Source organism: Trematomus bernacchii, unplaced genomic scaffold (assembly GCF_902827165.1).
Source record: "Trematomus bernacchii unplaced genomic scaffold, fTreBer1.1, whole genome shotgun sequence".
Lineage (NCBI taxonomy): Eukaryota > Metazoa > Chordata > Actinopteri > Perciformes > Nototheniidae > Trematomus > Trematomus bernacchii.
This window is the reverse complement of record NW_022987584.1, coordinates 131,595-147,884: the sequence shown is the minus strand read 5'-3', so window position 1 is coordinate 147,884 and position 16,290 is coordinate 131,595. Positions and strand designations below refer to the sequence as shown.

At 40.0% G+C, this 16,290-nt stretch overlaps 1 pseudogene; it reads right to left on the bottom strand.

Moving 5' to 3' along the window:
- Positions 1 to 16,290, bottom strand: part of LOC117480788 — a 119,215-nt pseudogene that overhangs the window by 11,569 nt on the left and 91,356 nt on the right.

The window sequence follows — 16,290 nt, the reverse complement described above, 5'->3', positions numbered from 1 at the left end:
TGGAATTCTGCCTTTTTGAACAGACTGACTGAGTCCTAGCTATATTGTCTGCAGTTCTAGGGTTAATATGAATCTAATATGATTGCCATCGGTCTAAATTAGATTTCAAATGATTAACTGTGTATGTAATGAAGATCATAGTGTGGGTTGAATCCATTTTCATAACCACTGTCTTTTAACTGATTTAAATGCGGAAACTGGGCTTATTCATCAGAATTTCGTATGACTTGACTTGTTGAGCTGAGCAATGACTTGACTTGCTTGACTCTCACCACAGTGACTTGGGACTTGCTTGATACTTGTAGGTCAAGACTTGAGACATGCTCATGACTTGCACATGTAGGACTTACTCCCACCTCTGGTAATCTCACAATGCTAATCGATGGGTTGGATTTGCGATAAGTAATAAGGGTTTTATACCGTGAGTTCTGTGCTAACGGCGTTATAATTTTTTCGCTCAGGGCTAATTCAGAGGCTCAGCGTTAGTCTTGTGTTTCTTTTTGTTAAAAATGGTTCATATCATCAGTTAGCTGAGTTTCTTCCCGTTACATGGATATGAAACATTCATAGTTTATTAAATATGAAGAAGCCCTCAGACGCTGTTCCCTGCAGATGATGCGTTTTGTCCCCAGTACCGGGCTTAACCTGTAAAATAAACTATGAATGTGTCATATCCACTTAACGGGAAGAAACTCAGCTATCAGACAATAATAACCATTTTTAGCTAAACGAAATAACAAAGGCTCTGAATTAGCCCTGAGCGGAAAAATGCTAACCCACTTAGCACAGAAAAAACGTAGCTGCTACGAGAGTGTATGACAGTTTCCGGTTTTGGGCATTCTGGCTATGCATCACTCATTCACCAATGGGTAATGTTTAGATGGATTTGAGGAACTTCCCCTTGATTCTATTGGCTCTAACGGTTAAAAAGAGGTGTCAATCATCAAAATCGACCGAGGGGGGCCAGAGATATGGAAAATGCAGCCAAATATCCTCAGAAGTGAGTTTTCTTTTCTAAATCTCTCTAAAAAGGTCAAATGTCACTTGTTTTGCATCAATCTTGATACAGGGTACTTATATGTTATACTTTGGATTCCTAAAGCTTTTAGTCTACTATCCCATCATTCAAGAGCAGTTTTCACTATAAGTAATGTTTTTTCTTGGACGGACACTATCATTTACCTTTTTCTTTTTTACTATGTTCAATCTGAATTTACTTTAAAATAATTCTATATTGATTCTGACTTTTCTACATCCAACTCACAGGTTTATCATTGCTCTGAGAAAAAAGATTATTAATTTACCCCTTTTAGAAGTGAAGCTATAGTCAATTGTTCTGGGAATGTCATTTTTGAGCCTGATGCCTGAAAAACAGGCTCGGGGCTCAACTGGTTAAATAACACAAATGTGCCCCAGTGTAAGGGATAACAGTGTTAGGAATATATTGTGATGAAGTGAACACTGACCTGAGTTCTGGCGGTCTCTTTGTTCTCCTCCATGCTGCTCTCAGTGCTCCTTCTCCTGCTGGGTCTCTGAAATAAGTATTAACACTACAGTCAACACAAAACCAATCTACAGCTAAGAAGTAGCTTAGCAGCAGAGGTGGGGAGTACATTTACTCAAGTACTGTACTTAAGTACAACCATAGAGGTACTTGTACTTTACTTGAGTATTTACATTGTATGCCACTTCTACTCCACTACAGCTCAGACGTAAATGGTGTACTTTTATTCCACTACATGTATTTAATACCTTTAGTTACTTCACAGATGTGGATGAATGATGTGAAATGTAATCAAGTGTTAAATCAGACTTTAGTTCCACCTGGAGTACTCAGTATTATCAGTAATAAACTACTCAGTGTTATCAGTATTAAACTACTCAGTGTTATCAGTATTAAACTACTCAGTGTTATCAGTATTAAACTACTCAGTGTTATAGTAAAAGTACTCAGTAATATCAGTCGTAAAAGTACACAGTATTATAGTAAAAGTACTCAGTATTACCCGGTGTTTCTGCTCCTTTGTTCTTCAGTTCAGATGTTCACCGACTAGCATTAGCCACCTAGCATGAAGCAGCTAGCAGCAGATAAGTACCCGGATGAAGAGGTGGAATTGTTCTAAAGCTCCTCTCGTCTCTTCTTCTCCTGAGAGGAACGGGTTATATTCACAGATATATATGAATGAGAGCTGATAGAGACTCCGACCGATGGAAGTTTTACAAGAACTGGATCCTGCCTGAGAGCATGGTCGAGAGCAGAAGTACGCAGATGTGGGCCCACAGAGCATGCGCAGTAGAGTTTTCCTTTAAGCCCCGCCTCCCATCTCCCGCTCTCTGTCAGTCTTCTTCTTCTTCTCTAGGTGTTTGGCGGATTGCAAACAACTTTAAAGATGCATACCGCCACCTACTGTACATGAGTGTGAATCATCATATCATTCCATCTCTTAACTCATGGACGTATATATCTATGATCTAATCAACACATAAACAAATAAACAAATAAACAAATGAACAAAAAACATAAAATAAATGAAACAAAACAAAATACAAATCTATGATCTTACCTGACCTAATGTTACATTCTTAGCCCAGTTTCACTCTGAAAGGTGAACAGTGCCTTTCTGGTTGCTCTTATTCCCTCTCCCTCTGTTCCCAAAACACCAACCACACTCCACTCCCTCTCTGCCTCTATAACTTTATCCTTTAGTTTACTCTTTCAGCTTTATAGATGTCACAATGTAACAAGATATGTTCTACATCTTCTTTTACTCCACAGCTCCCACACTTATCACTGTCACTTTTCCCCATGACATACAGCGTACCATTCAATGCTGTGTGATTTAGTCTGAGTCTAGCTATCATGATTTCCTGCCTTCTGTTTCTTTCTTTATAAATATTAATTGTGATTGTCTTTTGAACTTTATGATATTCTTTGCCTTTCTGGTCTTCCTCCCACCTTTTCTGCCAGATCTCCATCCCTTTCTTCCTAATGACTGCTTTCCCTTCTCCTTCTCCAAGTTGAACTGGTAATGTGATTTCCTTTTGTAGTGCACTTTTTGCTAATTTATCAGCACACTCGTTCCCTTTCACCCCCTCATGAGCACACTCGTTCCCTTTCACCTCCTCATGAGCACACTCGTTCCCTTTCACCCCCTCATGAGCACACTCGTTCCCTTTCACCCCCTCATGAGCACACTCGTTCCCTTTCACCCCCTCATGAGCACACTCGTTCCCTTTCACCCCCTCATGTGCACACTCGTTCCCTTTCACCCCCTCATGAGCACACTCGTTCCCTTTCACCCCCTCATGAGCACACTCGTTCCCTTTCACCCCCTCATGAGCACACTCGTTCCCTTTCACCCCCTCATGAGCACACTCGTTCCCTTTCACCCCCTCATGAGCACACTCGTTCCCTTTCACCCCCTCATGAGCACACTCGTTCCCTTTCACCCCCTCATGAGCAGGCACCCAGCAGAACTGCAGATCTATGCCGCCTCTGTGAAGTCTTAACAGGCTGTGGTTCAGTTCTATGAGAATGTCTTCTCTGGCAGTTGTTGTTGACTGTATGCTTTTGAATATGGATAATGAATCTGTGCACATCACCACCCTATCTGGTCTGACCTCTTCAACCCACTGTAATCCTATTATTACTGCCAGCATTTCTGCTGTGTACACTGATAGTTGATCTGACGCTCTTTTTGAGATCAATATTTTAAAGTCTGGGACATATATACCAACTCCAACACACTCTTCCTTGTTCTTAGAACCATCTGTGTAAATGTTGAGATAATTGTAGTACTTTTCGTTCAGATACATACTTGTTTTAATTCCCACTTCATTTATTTGCCACACTTTTTTCCTTTCTACGATAAATTCAGTTCCTGACGGACGCCAAAGAAGCCAGAGATTATAGAATTAAACAAATAAATAAAAACAAGGATAATTGTGTGTTATTGTTGAGTAAATAAGAGTGTGTTATTTAGAAAAGATTAACAAATTAGAAGGAGACAAATAGTTAAAAAATACAGATTTCAATATTCTGAGGCTCTGAGCCATTTCTTTACCTCACGGACGGTATGATTTAAAACAATAATCGTGGCTTGATATTGAGTAAGAACATGTTTTTATGAACCACACAGCTTCCGGTCTTCCAAGACCCGACCGGAAATAAATTGCTTTTAAAATCGTTCTGTGTGACAGGAAAAAAAGCGGAATATCGTGTCGGTGAACACGAATCAATAGATTACATGTCGTGACTATAACACGAAATGCTGTGAGACTTGGTTGGATAGATAGATAGATGGATAGATGGATAGATGGATAGATGGATAGATGGATAGATGGATAGATGGATAGATGGATAGATGGATAGATGGATAGATGGATAGATGGATAGATGGATAGATAGATAGATGGATGGATGGATGGATAGATGGATAGATGGATAGATGGATAGATAGATAGATAGATAGATAGATAGATAGATAGATGGATGGATGGATGGATAGATGGATAGATGGATAGATGGATAGATAGATAGATAGATGGATAGATAGATGGATGGATGGATAGATAGATAGATAGATAGATAGATGTGCAGAAAAATATTTGTTTTCACATTTGCGTACACATAACCGGATGCGCCAACATGTTCAATGCCCTTACCAGGATTGTCATTTTGAAACCAGTGACTATACGACATTTAATTCCCACAAAAGCAGGAACCATGATGGCAGACAGAGGCAGAGCCAGTTGCAGTTTGAGCCAGGAATTTTGATGAATACAGAAACATTTGATCAAACTGAAACTGCAGTTGTCCAGACTGAAAGCTTCAGGCTTGTAACTGTTGATCTGTCTGAGAATGAGGGCAGTCTTTTTTTTAATCCTATACGTTTGTTTACTACGAGTACTAATGTGTCAGCATTATTGTTTTTTACTAAATACATATGTAACCCACATTAAAACATAGTAAATACCTTCACGAAAGTATATAAATATGTTTCAAATAAATATTAGTATTATATTAAAAACCATAGAAGTCATTAAGTTATTTTATTAAAATACGAGTTTAAAATTGGTCAATGATATCATCCTTTTAAGAATAAAATAAATGAAAGTAGGATGACAAAATAGCAACGGCCCTTTCCCTTTAAGGGATCTGTGCTCAGCAGCCAGGCAGCTAGCAGGAGAGAGAGAGGAACACGGAGCAACAGATGAGAACGAGTAAATCTACGTAAAAGTTGATTTAAAAAAGTTTAAAAATACCATCCACACGGTCGGCAAACCCAGTAGACGGTATAGAGATGAACCAACAGTGTTTTGGTGTAGTGATGGGCAAATGAAGCTTTGAATGACGCATCGAACCACTTGGACAATTGTTTCAAAAATAGGTTAATTTCTCGAAGCTTCAGTGACAGCGACCTCTCCTGGCGAAGTGCAAGGCTGCAGTGGGTTTAACGTATCTTTGCCTTGAAAAATATTCGATGCAAACACACACTAAAGGCGCGTTCACACCAAGCCCGTTCAAAATAAAGGTTCTAACTCTTTGCCTTTACACAGTGCAAAAACGACAAGCTTCTGCTATCTTTGATGAGCGATAACATTATTTTTGGCCATACGTTTTTCATAAGACTGATGAAGTTGGAATCAGTTGTAGTTACAACTATCTGAAATACTATGAAATACTTTTACTGTGTACTTCTTGATACTCTCCTGTCAAAGTCCCCTCCATGGTACAACAATGCCTGTCTTGCTGCTATATGTGACGAGCAATACAAATACTTTTAAGTTCGAAGACTGATCATTTTGGACTCAGTAGTTAGACTACTAGCGCAAAGACTATAAAATACTTTTATTTTGTACTTTCAGAGAAATCCTCTGTCAAATTGTCCACCCTGAATACCCCATGCAGATGCTCCTGTTGTCTGTCAAACACAAGCAGAAACATTACTTTCCAAAAATGGAAAGTTATCTTGGTCCCGCTCCCCACGTGAAAAACAGGGTACGTTTAGTGCTGCTAATGTAATGAAAATGGCTAGTAGTGTTTTATTTAAATGGATATTTAGATAGTCAACTAAGAAACATAAAGTACTTGAAACGTACATTTTGGTAACAATTTTGAATATGATCATTTTCTTGAGCTTTAAACTCCTGGGGTCAAAATGACCACCAAGGATAGAGGGTGTAAAGCAAATGTGAAGATAAAGGAGAGTTAAGAATACATTATCAGTTTTTTGTTTTACTATATCCTAAAGTCTATTTTTAACACACTATTGAGTTGGCTTTTTCATTACATTTAAAATATAAATTGTACCTAAAATAATACAGAGTGAGCAGGGTACACATATTCACACCATATGCAATCATAGGATATTTTTAGTTCGAAAGATATTTGTCCAAATTGACTACAAAATAGTACAAATGCAAAACATTAAAAAAAAAAGAAGTTTGGTGAGTGAAGTCCAAAGCCGTATTATAGATTATTTGATTGTGTAATTACAAGGTGAGAGAAAATAAATCCACATTGTCCTATTAAACTTGTATTTTTCTATTTGTTAGTACATTTTTCTCAGAAAAAACTTTTCTAAATTAAAGTAAATTATTTAAAAAGGTTGAATAGTTGAAATTGAATGTAAACTGTGTCAAACACCACTCCTGAAATTGACTTTGGTTGAAGTTTATTATAATATTGATATTATATAAAGATCTATATATATAACATTGATTAAGCCTTACGGGTGTCACGATCTGTCTGTGTTGTGTTTTGTCTTGTCTTTTTCTGTCTCTGGTTTCCTGTTTTGTTTTGAAATGTTTTCCTCCTTGTGTCTTCTCTGTTCCTTCTTCCTGTGTTTGCCTTCCTGTCTTAGGCCCAATCCCAAACCACGCCCTACACCCTACCCCTACACACTACCCCTCCGTTTGCGCGTTCGCGCGGAGGGTCCGCCACATTAAGTGCTGTTCCAAACCAACGAGTGTGGAGAGGTGTGGAGGGGGAGTGGGCTATCAAGCCCTCAAACAGCGAGTCTGCATCGGTGCTGACTGGAGACCGGTCTCTACCTGACCGGAGTCACGCTGTGTGTGTCCGTCAGGAAACACGCTGTTTACAAGTAGTTCCAGCAAACATCCACTGATAAATTGCGATGTTAACAACCTCATGATAACCTCATATTTTTTTAACTTAGGATCATACCTGTGTTTAGTCTAGAAAAAGGTAAATGTGTGCATTTTATTATAAAGTTGTGTATATTTACAGACTGTTGCAAAAACTAAGAAGCTTATAAACATCAGGTTTAAAACTAAAAGAGCTTTACAAAAAAGTAACACAATGAAAGATGTTTGGAGTTTTATTTGAGTTCTTAATTTACATTTTTTGTCTAATGGCGCATTTCCATTGCAGCGCGTAGCTCGCTTTAAGCGTGCCGTGTCGTGCCGTCCCCTTTTTTGGTTGTGCTTCCACTAGGCCTCGTTCCGGCGCGGCACGGCGCGGGGCCACTTTTTCCCCTCTTTTCTGGCCCTAGAAAATTGTGGTTCTATCGGGGCCAACAAACAGGGCTGAGTCGGGCTGAGTATGCTAAACTAGAGAGGAGCGCTGGCAAGAGGGCTAGAACTACAACAAGATGGACATATTTGACCGTGATTTAATTGTAATACACGTTTCAAAATGATGCCGAAGTAACAACATACTGATACCGGTTAGTAAAAACCATGAATTAATGCTTTGTCAAGTCTGCAGACAGACGGCAGGCGAAAAACCTTTTAAAATGCGTGTTTTCTAGATGGAGATTGGCTAAGCTAACGCAGTATATGCCCCGACCGTCCACACTCACAACAACGGCCTATACAGACATAAATTAAGCAGCGACTGTATTCACCATGACACAGGCAGTCTGTGGTGTGTACTTGTTTAACTTTTGTCGAGTTTCTGAACATATATAAGGAGCTGTGAGCTCTGAGTGCTCACAGCTAACGGCTGTGTTGTGTTTCTGGATTTCTCATTGAAGATGACGTCACGGCTCCGCCTACACTGCGTTACTACCCAGTTCCTAAACTGTAATGGAAGCGCAGCATGAAGTGAGTCGGCCCTGTTAAGGCCCAACGCGGCCAAGCCGTACCGAGCCGTACCGAGTGTGGCCGAGGCCGACCGTGTAGTGGAAATGCGCCATAAGAGATGCTGATTTGAAACCGTTGTTACATACAGTTACGGCATTTCCTGTTTCTGCCGGAGAGAGGGGAGTTTGTCCCAAAGCTTGCCGCTGTATTTACTCCCTCCATCTGACAGGAGGGAGCCTCGTTGAGCTGCGAGTGTGGCTACAGACGGAGTTCACTCCGCCACGGAGGGGTAGGGTCGAGGGAGTGGTTTGGGATTGGGCCTTAGTTTCCCTGGTGTGTCTGATTGTTTGATTGTGTTCACCTGTTGCCCTTGTATTTCTGCCTCCCTTACCTCTCTGTATTTAGTCTTGTCTTGTCCTGCCCGACTGACTGCTCCCGGCCCGCGCGGCGTTCAACATGCACATCTTCGTCAGCTGAGACGCACTACACCTTCGGCTAGCCCGGAGCGAAAACTTTGCATGGCTTTGCTAAATGCTAGGTCGATAGCAAACAAAACGTTCCTCCTAAACGACTTCTTCACCTCTCGTAAACTGGATTTTATGTTCCTGACGGAGACCTGGGTCCACGCTGGCGAGTATACACCGTTCTCTGAACTTCTTCCTCCTGACTGTACATTCTTCAGCTCCCCCCGTGCCACCGGCCATGGTGGGGGCATAGCATCAGTGTTTAGAGCTAGCCTCCAATGCCGAATGCTTCACCCTGTATCTAGCTATGCTAGCTTTGAGTTGCAGCTTTTTGAACTGAACCCGGCCTCGCCTATACTCTGCGCAGTCGTGTATCGTCCGCCAAAGTGTAATAAGGATTTCATAAATGACTTTTCTGACTTTCTGTCCGGGATCATGGTGAAATATGATCGTGTTTTGATCTCCGGAGACTTCAATGTCCATGTGTGTTGCGAGTCCAAACCTCTGGTTAGGGACTTTTTAAATCTCCTTGATTTCTTTGGTCTCGTTCAGTCCGTGGCTGGCCCAACACACGAAAAAGGACACACTTTGGACTTAGTATTATCGTTTGGACTGTCTGTATCTGTGGATGAAATATGTGCAGCAACGCGTATCTCAGACCATTTACCGGTTCTGTTTACAACCTCCATCCCTTCTGCAGGAGTCGAATCACGTGCCCCGGCGCGTCGTCTGCGTTCGATTAACCCCTTGACTGCCTCACAGTTCTCTGATGTTTTTAATGCTTCTCCGATCTGTAAATTAGATGTGAACTGTGCTTTTAATGCTGATGAGCTTATCTCCATGTTTGATTCGACATGTACACTAATACTGGATTCTGTTGCTCCTTTTACGCTTAGACGCGCCAAAGTTCTATCAGAGCCGTGGCTCAATGACTGTACTCGTGATCTTAGACGCGCTTGCAGGCGTGCAGAGAGAAAATGGAAAAAGGATAAACTCCATGTCTCCCTAGAAATCCTTCGTGCTTGCCTTTCCGACTACCAGACGGCAGTCAAAGCAGCCAAAACAGAGCACATTTCTCTGTTAATCTCCAAAAACAGCCATAAACCTCAGGTTCTTTTTAATGTCCTCAACTCTATCATTAATCCCTGTGATGTTTCTTCTATTGTCCCATCGACTACTCTCTGTGATAAGTTTCTTAAATTTTTTATTGAAAAGGTATCTGCTCTTAGGTTAGCCCACACTAGTGCTACCCCAGATCCTGCTCCTCTTCTGTGCCCTGCTGTCCTCGACCACTTTGAGCCTGTATCCCTCTCTTCTCTCTCGGATGTAGTCAAGCACCTGCGGCCGACAAACTGCACCTCAGACAGCATTCCCTCTCGCCTTCTCAGGGATGTTTTTGATTCAGTTGGAGCAAGTATTTTATTACTTTTAAACACCTCTCTTTCCTCAGGATGTGTCCCAGCTGCCTTCAACCATGCCGTGGTTAAGCCACTCCTTAAAAAGAAAAATCTCGACCCTTACATTCTCGCAAATTTTAGGCCCATCTCCCAGCTGCCTTTTTTATCAAAAGCCCTGGAGCGAGTAGTCTACGCCCAGCTGCAGTCTTTTTTAACCACGCATGGAATCCATGAAAAGTTCCAGTCTGGCTTCAAACCCATGCACAGCACTGAAACAGCTCTTTTAAGAGTTTTTAATGATCTGCTCCTAGCCGCCGACTCAGGCAGCCCAGCTGTCTTGGTGCTGTTAGACCTGACAGCTGCCTTTGACACTGTGGACCATAGCATCCTGTTGTCACGGCTTGAACAGTCCGCTGGCATCACAGGCTCCGCCCTTGCATGGTTCAGGTCCTACCTGACAGACCGTAGCTTCTCGGTACAGCTAGGTGCCTTCTCCTCTGCCAAAGCCCCTCTTACCTGTGGGGTTCCCCAAGGCTCGATTCTGGGCCCCATCCTTTTCCTACTGTACATACTGCCCCTAGGTTCAATACTCACAAAACATAACATTCCCTTCCACTGCTACGCCGACAATGTACAGATATATCTGCCTCTAAAAGCAAATGTCACACACTCACTACAGCAGCTGATGGACTGCTTAGCAGAGATTAAATCCTGGCTGAGCAAAAACTTCCTCAACCTCAACGAGAGCAAGACTGAGGTCATCTTTTTTGGACCGCAACCTCCAGCCTCTCCGGTTGATATTCTGGGCTCTCTCAAAAAAAACATCCTCCCCTCGGTCATGAACCTTGGAGTGACATTCACCAGCACTTTTAAATTTGACAAGCAGGTTAGCACCGTAGTAAAATCCTGCTTTTTTAAAATAAGACTATTGGCCAAAACCAAGTCGTATTTAGCTTTTAAAGACTTGGAAAGGGTTATCAACGCCTTTGTAACCTCGAGACTGGACTATTGTAACGCTCTGTATGTGGGTATGGACCAGGCCTCAATCAAACGCTTACAGCTAGTCCAAAACGCGGCTGCACTTTTACTGACTGGTCACAAAAAGCGCGACCACATCACCCCTATTCTGGCCTCACTACACTGGCTTCCAGTTCGGTTCAGAATTGATTTTAAAGTCCTTTTATTTGTTTTTAAAGCCCTAAATGGGCTGGCTCCGGCCTATATAGCTGAACTCCTCCAGCGCTACACCCCAGCCAGAGCTTTAAGGTCTGCTGACCAGCTGCTGCTGGTAGTGCCCAAGACCAGGCTAAAAACCCGAGGGCACCGAGCCTTCGCAGCAGCTGGCCCTAGGCTCTGGAACACTCTGCCCCTCCATGTGAGGTCGGCCCAGACCCTAGGGGTTTTTAAATCCATATTAAAAACACACTTCTTCTCTCTGGCCTTCTAATTAGAGCGGAGCATGACTCCTGACTTTTCCGTGTGTTTTATATCTGTTATAGTTATATCTGTTGTAATTTATTGTAGTTTATTGTGTTTTGTAGTAATGTGTTTTTTATTACATGTACAGCACTTTGGCTCGACCAAAAATCGCTTTTAAAATATGCTTTATAAATAAAACCTGATTTGATTTGATTTGTCTTCCCCTGTGTGCCTTGTCGGTTCATTGTTTCTCCTGTCTCCCACCATGTTGGTCACGGTCAGTTTTTGTAGTACCTATGTGTTTCATGCCATGTTTTTGTTCAGCTTTTGGAATAAAGCTCGCTTTTGTTTCTAGACCTTGTTACCTTGTTTTGTAGTCTGCATTTGGGTCCTACCCTTTCCACGCATCCTAACAGAGGGTCCCTTTTAAAATATATATATATTTTGCATAATGTTCTGGGCTGACAGTGCCTTATTTTCAATTTGAAAACACATGGCAATTTTATTAATACAGCAGATGAAAAGATTTGCAATTCTTCATGGGTGTCATTGGCTCTCTAGATAAAGGCAGTATCTGTTTGCTAACCTCAGATATTGATTTATTTAAATAAGTGACCTTTGAATACATATTGCAAACATAGCCTTAAAAAGGTGCAGGAAAAGGACTTCAAATATTACTTAAAGACTGGACTTTTTAATTCAGTCAAGAGAAGAGAAAAGCGAAGAAAGGAAAGAAAATTGTTATAAGGGGTTATTAATGACAGACATAATATGGCTAGGGAGGCTGTGGCTGATCGTGCGTTGATCTTCGGATCAGGGGGGCACTGGTTCAATCTCCACTGCAGTCAGCATGTCGTTGTGTCCCTGGGCTTCACCCCAAATAGCTCCTGTGAGGATTGTCCACAGTATTGAGTGTATGTAAGTCGCTTTAAGGTAAAAGCAACTAACAAGTGACATGTAGAGGTCAGTGGCACTCAGACTCTACAGGGGTCATTTTGTGATCATGGGGCATCACCCCTGTACAGCATCAGGACAATATCTCTATGGAGTCAGACACTGAAAGTGTGCTGGAGGCTGATGCGTTGACCGGGACAGATGGAAAGATGAGGCTGATGAGACTGAAGAATCTGCGAGGAACGAACTAGGGGCAGAGAAATAATCATATTTTAACCCTTTAATTGCCAGACCAAGAAGAAATCTATGGACAAATTATTTCTTTGCATTTGTTTATCAAATAGGACAAATAACCACAAACCATTTTTATTTTTTTTACTGACCACACAGTTTTGTTTTTATGAGCCTCTACCAACTGGTCGAGCTGGTCAACAATCATCATATAGTACAGTATTTGTATGCATCAAACTCAAATAAAACACAAACTCAAATACATTTTTTTCTTTTATGGAACATGAGCAATATATACAACCAGATATATTCATAAAAAATAATAAATTATTATTGTAAAACAAAAAAGAAATGGAAAAAAGTAATGGAAAGTGTTTTTCATTATAAAAGGTTTGGCCTAACAACAAACAACTGGCCTAACAGCAAATGTGTGCAACTTTGGGCTGCATTTCATGCATGAAAGGTGCTATATAAATTATTATCGCTCTTTCACTCTGAGACTCATAAGGCAGTACTAGATGTAGTAATATTACCATGAATCTAGCTATTTATTTACCATATTTTATTGGAAAACATCTCAAACTCTGAAAAAGTCATATTGCTAGTTTACCATAAAAGGCCAATTTGACCGGTTGGTTGAGCATATTTTCAAAAAAGTAATTACACCCTTGTTACAAAAATGTTTTGTGCATCAAGTTCTAATCTAATTATGTTCAGTCAGTGCTCTGACACTAAAATATGTTAAAAATGATATGGTTACCTTACAAAAGTTGACCAAAAAGAGTGATTTCTTCAGGAGTGATTTTTAGCATGCCAACTTTCTCAGTGGAAGCTAGCTGAAGGGCTTTCTGTTCGAACCACAGTGACATCTAGAGGTTGTTTTGTGCATAACATGTCAACCAAAACGATAGAGCTGGCTGAATCAGATGGAGTTACACTTTTTTATTTATTTTTCAACAAGATATCAAAACACAAAATGTGCTCTACCAAATGGTGGCGCTGGCTGCTAAAGGTTAAGACAGCATCATCATAAGAGGCCAACAAGAGTGACAGGGTGTGTCACTTTGCTGAAGGATAGACCAGCAGGATATTCTCTGAAGATTTCCCAAGAGGTAAAAGCTGCTGCTGGAGTACTGACTGGAAGTAGTGCTGATATCATGTCTACCATATCCTCTTAAAATACTCTGTCCAACAATATAAGTCTAATGACACATTTTTATTTAAGATGCATTCTTGTACTAAGGAGGGGAATTTGAAAAAGAATACCTGAAAAAGTACTTGTTGGTGTAGTTAAATTAGTATACTGAGTCAAACAGTATCACTCTCATTAAGAATTGATGGCAGAACATCATTTCATCTCTCATCAAAGATAGCAGAAAACATGCATTATTGTACTCAAGAGGGGAGTTTGACAGAGTAGCCTACACAGTAAAAGTACTCTAAATAGTATTTATCAATCCTCAACCTCCAAGCTGTTTTAATATAGATTTGAAGAAAAAAACCTCGATGCTGACTTGACCACGCAAACGGGAAATACGGCCGCATCAATTCAGCAGTGTCAGTAACATCAAACAGAGAGATACTCATACTTTATAAGATAGGGATTCATGTCTGACAGTGCAAGACAGACAGCCAGATAGACAGATCGCGAGACAGACAGACAGACAGACCAACAGACCGACAGACGCGCACACACATACGCACCCACACACGGACAGACTGTCTTCTGTATGTTTTGCATGTAGCCATATATTCAATGTATATTCGTGCAAACACGCACCGCACTGTCTAGGCAAAGAGTATGAACCTTTATTTTGAAGAGTACAGCGAAAGCATAGGGCAAACTAGCCAATCAGAAGCAAGGAGGCACTGGAGACCCACCCACCTATGGAAACGAAACATTGAGTGGTATACTTGTTTTAACAGTAAGAACAGAAAAACGAAAAAACGAGCTGAATTTCCGTTTTTTGGTTTTGGGGCAAAATTGAAAAACAAAAAAACCACCCGTTTCTGTTTTATTATTAGTTTCAATTAGAACTAAAAAACAAACGGTTAAAACGTACCTTGGTCGACTTGTGGTACAATTGTCTTATTTCATTGATGTTGAAACTGTAATTATTTCACCTGTACAAGGACAAAGGAAAAGAAAGTAAACAAAGGGAAAGGTGATATACTTCTGATTCTTCTGCAGAAGATTATTCATTGTCTTTGTTGTATGCTAAATGTTTTTTTGTTAACTTCATTCAGTAAATTGTATTACTTTTACTATTTGTATTATTATTATGTTGCATTGTTGGAGAAGCCTGTGACATAAGATTTTCAACGACATAATTACTCTGTAGCTATGTCAGTTTGACAATAAAGAACCTTGAACCTTGAGAATCTAATTATTCTGATCCAATAGCTTAACCCAAGATAACAAGTACTACACATACTTTCTTTAATTATTGTTTGCTAGTTTCCCATTATATTTCCCTCCTTTGAGTATTTTTCTTTGAGCTCTTTTTTTTTAACATTTGTATATACTGTTTTTAGTACTGTATACTGTTGTGGCTGACGCCTACAAATGTTCCTTAGAGCTGAATGAATAAAGATGAAAGGAAAAGTAGAAATAGTGCATGTCATTTGTTGAGATTATTTCTGGTGTCTAAAAGACAGAGTCTTCAGCATAGAGGTTACTTCAGCTTGAATGACCTCACCAAAATATAAAAATAGCATTTTGGGGGTAGAGTTTTTAAAGTGTGTTAACGTGTGTCTTTGGAACAGAGTTGTTAATGGGGGGCTCTGTGATGATGATGGTGTGAGACTGGAGCTGGAGGAAGGGGTAACGGCACATTCACACCCCTCCCCACTTCCTGCAGACCCTCCCCTCCATGGGGAGGGACAGACGTGAGATCTGAGGGTCTCAGATGTATGGAGCATGCATTTAGAAATTGAAATGTGAAGCAATTGTTCTGCGACGACTCCTCTTAGACTTGATGTGAAACTTTCAGGAACATTAGGATGGAGGTGTGAACCCCTCCTCCCCTCATCTACGTCTAATGCCACCTTTAATGTCCTCTCCTGAGACGACCCCCCCTACAGACTCACAAATGTTTACACTTGTTATTATTCATGTTTGATCTCTTCACAGTTCCAGTTCCTGTCCTTCTTAAATCTGCAGTTATCACTTTTATATAACAAACAAACATTGTTTTATACATTTCACAATTTGTTTTATAACTGTCTCAACACTGTAATATGTTTATTTTCTTTTTTTAAATTGCCGCTAGTTGTTACTAATTTTAATAATGGATGTGTACTCTGTTGTCTTTTTATTCTATAACTAACGTGTGTTTTTATTTTTCTCTATATTTAATAAGTTAGCTTAGTCTTTTTTTGCACATTTTACACAAAGTTCCCTTCTTGAATATCTGCAAGGCTTTCCTCGGCATACCAATACTGCACATTTATTATACTATGCGTATTAATATTATTTTTGAGTATATCTATATTACATGTAGATGCTGCTATATTTTAATGTTGTAATAGTTTTCTTATAATTGTTTTATTTCTTTGGTCCTTTTATTACAATTTAAATTATTTAATAATAACTGAAATGTAGATAGTGCCTTTCATAAACCCAAGGACACTTCTACAGTAAAGAAAATAAATAAAAAGGGAGAAAGACTAAATGCAAATCTAATAAAATATATGCATTAATGGAAAAAAGGGATAAATAAATACACACATTGATAAATAAGTAAAGTGATAATTTGATGAATATATTTGACTTAAAGCAAATATCAATAATTATTCAAATCTATAATAATAATACCTATACAAAATAATAAAAG